The sequence below is a fragment of the Musa acuminata genome, chromosome BXJ1-2 (genome assembly GCF_036884655.1).
Source record: "Musa acuminata AAA Group cultivar baxijiao chromosome BXJ1-2, Cavendish_Baxijiao_AAA, whole genome shotgun sequence".
Taxonomy (NCBI): Eukaryota; Viridiplantae; Streptophyta; class Magnoliopsida; order Zingiberales; family Musaceae; genus Musa; species Musa acuminata.
In genome coordinates this window covers 14,436,939-14,447,214 of record NC_088328.1, presented here as the reverse complement: position 1 = coordinate 14,447,214, position 10,276 = coordinate 14,436,939, and positions in this window count along the sequence as shown.

Genomic DNA, 10,276 nt, shown 5'->3' with positions numbered 1-10,276 from the left:
TTCGGTTTTAAATGTTGATGCTTGGCTTTGGTATAGGAGATTAGGTCATACTAGCATGAAACAAATATCTCAAATTTCATCTAAAGAACTTGTAAGAGCAATTCCTCATATCAAGTTCGTCAAAGATAATGTGTGTGATGCATGTCAACTAGGAAAACAAATAAAAGATAGCTTCAAACCTAAGAACCAAATAAGTATCTCTAAACCTTTGCAATTGATCCATATGGACTTGTTCGGACCAATTTCTACATCAAATCTAGGAGGTAGTAAATACACATTTATCATCATAGATGATTATAATAGATACACATGGACTTATTTTTTGACACACAAAAGTGAATACATTAGGTATTGCTCCAAGTTTTGTAAACTCATTGAAAATGAAAAGGGTTTGATGATTTTGTCAATTCGAAGTGATCATGGTGGTGAATTTTAAAACCGTGATTTCCAAGAATTTTATGAATTTAATGGATACAACCACAACTTCTCTACTCTAAGAAATCCTCAACAAAATAGAGTAGTAGAAAGAAAGAATAAAAATTTACAAGAAATGGCAAGAACCATGTTAAATGAACATAGTCTACCCAAATATTTTTGGGTTGAAGCCGTAAACATGGCATGTTATGTCATGAAAAGAGTTCTAGTAAGACCCTTACTTATCAAAACTCCTTATGAGTTATGGAATAACAAAAAACCCAATGTTTCATATTTTAAAGTTTTTAGGTGTAAGTGTTTTATCTTGAATGAAAAAGATGCCTTAGGAAAATTTGATGCTAAATCCGATTAAAGAAAATTTTCTTGGCTATTTTTTTATCATTAATAAAAGAACTTTGATTATAGAAGAATATATTCATGTTGTTTTTAATGAAGTTTTCGAAGTTAAGAAAAATGATTTTGATGATGATGTTAATTTTGATGCCTTGAATTTAAATGAAACCCTTTCTCCATCTAACAACTTGGATGCATCTACTTCAGAAACATCCTTACCCAAGGATTAGAAGTATATAGATACTCATCTTAAGTAGCTAATCATAGGAGACAAATCTAAAGGGGTTCAAACTTGTTCCTCTCTTAAGAATTTTTATGCAAACGCCACTTTTCTCTCCCAAATTGAACCTAAATGCATTGACGAGGCCTTGAAAAATGATTCATGGGTCATCACAATGTAAGATGAGTTAAATCAATTTGAGAGAAATGAGGTATGGAAGCTTGTTCCTAAGTCAAATGACCATTTAGTTATTGGTACTAAATGGGTCTTTAGAAATAAGCAAGATGAATTTGGTATCATGATTAGAAGCAAGGCTAGATTAGTGGCCAAAGGTTTCAACCAAAAAGAAGGTATTGATTACGAAGAAGCCTTCGCTCTTGTGGCTCGATTAGAAGCCATAAGGATGCTCCTTGCCTATGCTAGTAGTAATAATTTTAAATTATTTCAAATGGATATTAAAAGTGCTTTTCTTAATGGTTTTATTTCCGAAGAAGTTTATGTTGAACAATTGCCCGGATTTGAGAATGATGATTTCTCTAATCATATGTTTAAATTGACTAAAGCTCTCTATGGATTAAAACAAGCCCCAAGGGCTTGGTATGAGAGACTTAGCTCATTTCTAATTCATAATAATTTTTCTAAAGGCAATGTCGATACTACATTGTTTATCAAAAATTTTGATAATAATTTTCTTATTGTTCATATTTATATTGATGATATTATTTTCGGTTCCATGAATGAATCTTTTTGTGAATCATTTGCTAAAAGTATGAGTCTTGAATTTGAAATGAGTTTGATGGGGGAATTAACAATCTTTTTAGGCTTACAAATCAAACAACTAAGTAGTGACATTTTTCTTAGTCAAACAAAATATGCTTTAGATTTGCTAAAAAGGTTTAATATGGATAACTCAAAGGCTATCAATACTCCAATGAGTACCTCTACTAAGTTAGACATTGATGAAAGTGGAGAAAGCTTTGATCAAAAAGCTTATAGGGGTCTGATAGAAAGTTTACTATACCTCACTGCAACTAGACCAGATATCATGTTTAGTGTAGGTCCTTGTGCTCGGTTTCAATCTACTCCTAAGATATCTCATCTTAAAGCAATTAAGAGAATTCTTCGATATCTTAAAGATACCATAAATCTATGATTATGGTATCTAAAATTCAAGAACTTTGAACTAATTACATATACTACTGCGGATTTTGCTAGATGTAGATTAGATAGAAAAAGCACATCCGGAACATGTCAATTTTTAGGACATGCACTTGTTTCTTGGTCTTCTAAAAAATAAAACTCGGTTGCACTATCTACAACTGAAGCTGAGTACATTGCAACTAGTGCATATTGTGCACAAGTTATATGGATGAAAAACACTTTAGAGGATTATAAGATTTATGTTAAAAATATTCTCATAAAATGTGATAACATAAGTACAATATGTTTTACAAAAAATCTCACTCAATACTCTAGAACTAAACATATTGATATTATGCATCACTTTATATGAGATCATGTTAATAATCATGATGTAATCTTAGAGTTTATTGATACGAAACATCAATTAGCTGATATCTTTACAAAACCTTTAAGTAAAGAACAATATGATTTTATTAGAAAAGAGTTAGGAATGTTAATTTTTCAAAATGCATGAATTTGATGTATATCTTTTCCGGACTATCTTTTTGTATCTCATAAATGGAGCTTTCATGAACTTATTTTGTTTTTATCTTCCTTGGTATCAAGTTTACTTCATACCATTGCTCCATCAATTAATGATTTTTGATACACTTAATTACTCCATGGATTTCATTGACAAATGCATCTCTCACGGATTTATCTCTTGTGAATTTTTAATGAGAAATGGATTTGATGTGATGCTCCTCTCATTACGAAGGTTTATTCATGGAATTTCTTTTATCCTTCATATGATGATTTTTTCATATGAATTCTTTCTTAATGAAGAATTTTTTTTTTTTTAGATGAACACTTACAAGAGTGAGGAGTTGATTTCACATTAATATCTTGATCATTATGAAAATTGAAGCATGATTTAATGAAACTTTGTTATCAACTTTGACTTGATTCAAATCATTTTACAAAGTTGGTTCTTAATAGATTTCCTCCTTACTTTCCTTCTTCATGTAAAGTTTTGATGACAAAAAAGGGGGAGAAGTTGATGGAAGCTATCTCTTTAAATGTTTATAACTTTTAATGTGATAACTTTTGAATAATATGATTGGTATCGTCAAATACAAATTGAAATGTGATATGAATTTTTATCACACTTGCATTATTGAATCGTTCTCCTTTTTGTTGATAACAAAGAGGGAGAAATAACATCAAAATGTGGTAAATTGATGACAAATGCATACAATGTATTTCATCATATATACTTGAAATGTTTGCTTGATAAATTTTCTTCATTATGATAAGATATCTAGAGCTTAACTTGCTATTTTATAATTAATATCTTACCATAGAATGATGAATTGCTATCTTTGTCATCTTTCATATTTGAAATATCATACTTGAAAACAGATGTCATGCCTTGACATCATTTTGAGAACATTAGATCATGATAGGAATCATGATGTGCATACTGATAAGTTTATGAACGTATCTTACTAGTTTATTTCTTAAATTCAAAGGCCTTGAATTCAAGAATGTCTTTTCTCTAGTATGGCATATAGATAGGGGGAGTTAAGGTTAACTCCATCATCAATTGATTGTCATCATAAAAAATGGGGAGATTGTTGAATCTCATATTTTGATGATGAAGTTAATTATAAATTATTTGATCTAATATATATGTTAAGAAAAGTGTGCAGGATTAACAATGATAGCAGTAAGACATAAAGTAGGGTTTGTGTCGGAGTCAAGATCGAGATCTCATTGGGAGTTTGAGAGTTTGATGAAAATCCGGACGTTCGTCGGAAGTTCTACCAGAACCAATCGAGAAGTCTAGGAGCTTATCAAAGAAGCTCATCAGAACTCACCAAGAAGATCATCGTAAAGTCCAGGAGCTTGCTGGGAGTCCACCAGAACATTGTCGAAAGTTTGTCGAATGTTCGCCGAAAATACGTCGGAAGCTCACCGGAAAAGCAATTGACGCACCAGAACAAGTAGCACTATAATCATGTCTTAGCTATCATAGTTAGAGTGTAAATTAAGTTAGGATTGGGAGGCGATCCTACTAACTTAATTAGGGGCCAACTGGGCCATTAACAGGGCTGAATTAGGCCGAATTGAGCACCCAATTCAGCCCCTGAATTCTTGGTCGGCAGTGGCACCGCCTAGAAAGCAGTGCCCCCTAGGATTTTTGGGCAGTGGTACTGCTGGTAGTTATTGATGTTAGTGGTGGTACTAGCCCTATCAGGTGGTGGTATTGCCAGAGCTCGGTCTCTGAGCTCTGTCAGGCGGTGGTACTGCCTAGTGTTAGGTGTCAGGCAGTGGTACCGCTCAGTAATGGCGGTGGTACCGCCAAGACCCTGAAAATCTAGGATTATATACTTTTTGGCTCCATTTTTGAAGCCATTAAGGCCTATAGAAACCTCACCCTTTTCTGCATGAAAGGGCATGAAAGTATTGAGATAATCTTGAGTTGTTGGGTGTAAAAGTGTTGTAAACAAGTGTTAGAGTTCTCCTCCTCCCTTTCTAAGTTTAGAGATCACTCAAGAGAAGTTTGAGACTTGAAGGGTTCTCTCCTAAACCCATGAAAAGGAGAAAGCACTATAAGAGGTGGTTGGTCTTCGCCTATTGAAGGAATACCTTTAGTGGACGCCGGTGACCTCGACGGAGGAGGAATCTAAAAGTGGATATAGGTCACAAAGACCGAACCACTCTAAATTCTAGTTTGCTTTTCAATTTGTGCAAGTTTCATTATTGCAAGCTACATTACCTTCTTACTGCCTTCTCTACACTCACATACGCTTTCAAGTTAAACTCCTTACGAAATGATTTTCGTCGGAATTGGTTTTAAGCGAAATGTAGACTTTTGAAATCGTGAAAGTTTTCCGCTGTACTAATTCACCCCCCCCTCTTAGTGCCACTCTTGATTCTAACAGGAAGTCCTTGAACATGATCCTTGCCAACAAGGGTAACATTCATAGAAATGGTGGAATTGGATTTATGAGTTGCTCTCATCAAAATCCAACCACCTTTGTTAAAGGCCATACTTTGCATGTTTCACCCCAAAACAAATGCAACTTTTGTTGTAAATTTGGGCATGTAGCTTATCATTATCAATTTAAGAAATGAAGTCCACACAAATTGATTTGGGTTCCTAAAGGAATAGTAAGAACTCCATGCTAAATGATAAGTTAAGCTGATCGATTTTTGAGGCACCCAAGATCAAATGGGTACCTAAAAATCATTCTTTTTTGTAGAAACCTTTACCATCACAAGCTAGGAGCAAGAGATGGTACCTTGATAATGGATGCTCAAAGCATAAGACCAGAGATCCATCTCAATTCTCTAAACTCACTAGCCTAGATGAAGAATATGTCACCTTCGGAGACAACAATAAGGGTAAAATCATTGGCAAAGGAACTATAGGTAACAAATCCACCTTTTCTATTGAAGATGTGTTGTTAGTTGATTGCTTAAAGCATAACCTTTTGAGCATTAGTCAATTGTGTGATAAAGGATATATCATTAGATTTGAATCTAATGCTTGCATTATTAAAAAATCATATAAAAGCACATCTATGATTGCTATAAAATAAAATAATGTATACACTATCAACATTAATGATCTTTGTAATGAAATGTGTTTTTCGGTTTTGAATGATGATGCTTGGCTTTGGCATAGGAGGTTAGGTCATACAAGCATGAAACTAATCTCTCAAATTTCATCTAAAGAACTTGTGAGAGGAATTCCTCATATTAAGTTCATCAAAGATAATGTGTATTATGCATGTCAACTAGAAAAATAAATAAAAAGTAGTTTCAAACCAAAGAATCAAATAAGCACCTCTAAACTATTACAATTAATCCATATATACTTAATCGGATCAATTGCTACATCAAACTTAGGAGGTAGCAAATACACATTTGTCATCGTGGATGATCATAATAGATATACATGGACTTACTTTTTGGCAAACAAAAGTGATTACTTTAGGTATTTCTCTAAGTTTTGCAAACATATTCAAAATAAAAAAAGTTTTATGAATTCATCAATTCGGAGTGATCATGGTGATGAATTTCAAAATCGTGATTTCTAAGAATTTTATAAATCTAATGGATACAACCATAATTTTTCTACTCCAAGAAATCCTCAACAAAATAGAGTAGTAGAAAGAAAAAATAGAAACTTACAAGAAATGGCTAGAACCATATTAATCGAACATAGCCTATCCAAATATTTTTGAGTCGAAGCCATAAATATGGCATGCTATGTCATGAATAGAGTTCTAGTAAGACCATTACTCGCCAAAGCTCCTTATGAGCTGTGGAACAACGAAAAACCTAATGTTTTATTTTTTAAAGTTTTTGGGTGTAAGTGTTTTATCTTGAATGAAAAAGATGCCTTAGAAAAATTTGATGAAGGGATTTTTCTTGACTATTCTTTCATTTCTAAAGCATTTCATATCTTTAACAAAAGAACTTTAATTACAGAAGAGTTTATTCATATTATTTTCAATGAAGTTTCGAAGTCAAGAAAAATAGTTTTGATGATGATGTTAATTTTGATGTTTTGAATTTAAATGAAACCCCTTCTCCATCTAGCAATTTGGATGCATCTTCTTATGAAACATCCTTACCCAAGGAATGGAAGTATATAGATGCTCATCCTAAGGTGCTAATCATAAGAGACACATCAAAAGGGGTTCAAACTCGTTCTTCTCTTAAGAATTTTTGTGCCAATGCCACTTTTCTCTCCCAAATTGAACCTAAATGCATTGACGATGCCTTGAAAGATGATTCATGGGTTATCGTAATACAAGAAGAGTTGAATCAATTTGAGAGAAATAAGGTGTAGAAACTTGTTCCTAAGCCAAATGACCATTTAGTTATTGGTACTAAATGGGTCTTTAGAAATAAGCAACATGAATTTGGTATCATGGTTCGAAACAAGGCTAGATTAGTGGCCAAGGGTTTCAACCAAGAAGAAGGTATCGATTATAAAGAAACCTTCGCTCCTATGACACGATTAGAAGCCATAAGGATGCTCCTTGCCTATGCTAGTAGTAACAATTTTAAGTTATTTTAAATGGATGTTAAAAGTGCTTTTCTTAATGGCTTTATTTCCAAAGAAGTTTATGTTGAACAACCTTCCAGATTTGAGAATAATAATCTCCTTAATCATGTGTTTAAATTGACTAAAGCTCTCTATGGATTGAAACAAGCCCCAAGGGCTTAGTATAAGAGACTTAGCTCATTTCTTATCGAAAATAATTTCTCTAAAGACAAGGTCGATACTACATTGTTTATCAAAAATTTTAAAAATAATTTTCTTAGTGTTCAAACTTATGTTGATGATATTATTTTTGGTTTCACGAATGAATCTCTATGTGAATCATTTGCTAAAAGTATGAGTCTTGAATTTGAAATGAGTTTGATGGGGGAATTCACTTTTTTTTTAGGCTTACAAATCAAAAAACTAAGTAATGGTATTTTTCTTCCTCAAATAAAATATGCTTTAGATTTGCTAAAAAGGTTTAATATGGATAGTTCAAAGGCTATCAATACTCCTACGAGTACCTCCACTAAGTAAGACATTGATGAAAGTGGAGAAAGCTTTGATCGAAAAGTTTATAGGGGTATGATAGAAAGTTTACTATACCTCACAGCAACTAGACCGGATATCATATTTAGTGTAGGACTTTGTGCTAGATTTCAATCTAATCCTAAGATATCTCATCTTAAAGCAGTTAAGAGAATTCTTAGATATCTTAAAGGTACTACTAATCTAGGATTATGGTATCCAAAATCTGATAACTTTGAACTAATTGCTTATGCTGATACGGATTTTGCTGGATGTAGATTAGATAGAAAAAGTACATCTTGAATATGTCAATTTTTAGGACACGTACTTGTTTCTTGGTCTTCCAAGAAACAAAACTCGGTTGCACTATCTACAACTGAAGTTGAGTACAATGCAGCTAGTGCATATTGTGTACAAGTTGTGTGGATGAAAAACACTTTAGAGGATTATAAGATTCATATTAAAAACATTCTTATAAAATGTGATAACACAAGTGCAATATATTTAACAAAAAATCTCATTCAACACTCTAGAACTAAACATATTGATATTAGGCATCACTTTATATGAGATCATGTTAATAATCATGATATAATCTTAGAGTTTATTGATATGAAACATCAATTACCTAATATTTTTATAAAGCTTTTAAGTGAAGAATAAAATGATTTTAGTAGAAGAGAATTAGGAATGTTAATTTGTCTGAATGCATGAATTTGTTAAATTTTATTTTTGGACTTTCTTGATTCTTTGGATCGCTCACTTAAATCTTAAATCTTAATTTTATTGTGTGCTTCACGACACAATTTAATATTGTAATCTTAAATCTTAACTCTTACTTTGATGTCAAAACTCTATGCTGAAAATTTTATGATGTTATGATCTCTTTATCATACAAATAATGCATTATCGGATTCTTAATATTGTGAACTTTTGAATGCTACAATGCAATAATGATATTTTATGCAAAGAGTGATGAAAGGCTATGCCGAAACATTTTATCATGTGTAAAGTGATTGTGCATTTATATATCTTGATGTTTGATTAAGGAAAGTCATTGACAAATGCATCTCTCACAGATTTCACTATTATGAATTTTTAATGAGAAATGGATTTGATGTAATGCTCTTCTCACTATGAAGTTTTATTCGTGAATTTCTCCTTCATGTGATGCTCCCCTCCTATGAATTCTTTCTTATTCTTCTTATGAAAGATGAATTTTATGAATTCTAATGGATATCTTAATCCTTGATAGATGAATTTTCATGTGTGATAATTATTTGCAAGATTGGGGATTTGATTTCATATGGATATCTCGATCCTTTTCATGAATCCCTTCTCTTTGTCAAAATGAAAGCATGTTTTAACGAAAACTTATTTATCATTTTTGAGTCGATTCAAATCATTTTACAAATTTAGTTCTTAATGGATTCCCTCCTTACCTTCTTTCCTCTTCTTCATGCAAAATTATGATGACAAAAAGGGAGAAGTTGATGGAATCTATCGCTTTAATGTTGATAGCATTTAATTATGAGAACTTTTGAGTGTGAAACTTATTTAAATTTTTTTTATCACACTTGAATTGTTGAATTGTTCTTCTTTTTGTCTATGACAAAGGGGGAGAAATAATACCAAAATGTGGTAAATTGATTACAAATGTATGCAATGTATTTTATTATATATATTTGAAATGTTTCCTTGATAAAATGATAAGATATCTAGAGCTTAACTTACTATTTTACAATTGATATCTTGCCATAGAACGATAAATTGTTATCTTTGTCATCTTTTATATTTGAAATATCATACTTGAAAATAGATATCATGCCTTGACATCATATTGATAAATACTTGGCATCGTATTTTGAGAATATTAGATCATGATAGGAATCATGATGTGCATGTTGATAAGTTTAATGAACTTATCTTATTAGTCTGTTTCTTGAAGTCAAAGGCCTTGAATTCAAGAATGTCTTTTCTCAAGTTATGATATATAGATAGGAGGAGTTAAGGTTAACTTCGTCATCAATTGATTGTCATCATCAAAAAGGGGGAGATTGTTGAATCTCGAATTTTGATGAAAAAGTCAATTATAAATTATTTGATCTAATCCATATGTTAAGAAAAGTGTGCTGGATTAATTAAGATATTAGTAAGACATAAAGCAGGTGTTGTGTCAGAGTCCAGATCGAGATCTCATTGGGAGTTCGAGAGTTCATCGGAAGTCCGGACGTTCGTCGGAAGTTCTGCTGGAACCAACTGAGAAGTCTAGGAGCTTATCAAAGAAGCTCATCAGAACTCGCCAAGAAGATCATCATAAAGTCCAGGAGCTTGCTAGGAGTCCACCAGAACATTATCGAGAGTTCGTCAGATGTTCGCTGGAAGCACGCCGGAAGAGCAATTGATGCACCGGAACATGAAGTGTTATGATTATGTCTTAATTATTATAGTTAGATCATAAATTAAGTTAATATTAAGAGGTAATCTTATTAACTTAATTAGGGGCCAAATAGGCCCTTAATAGGGCTGAATTGGGCTGAATTGAGCAACCCATTCAGCACTTGAATTCTTGG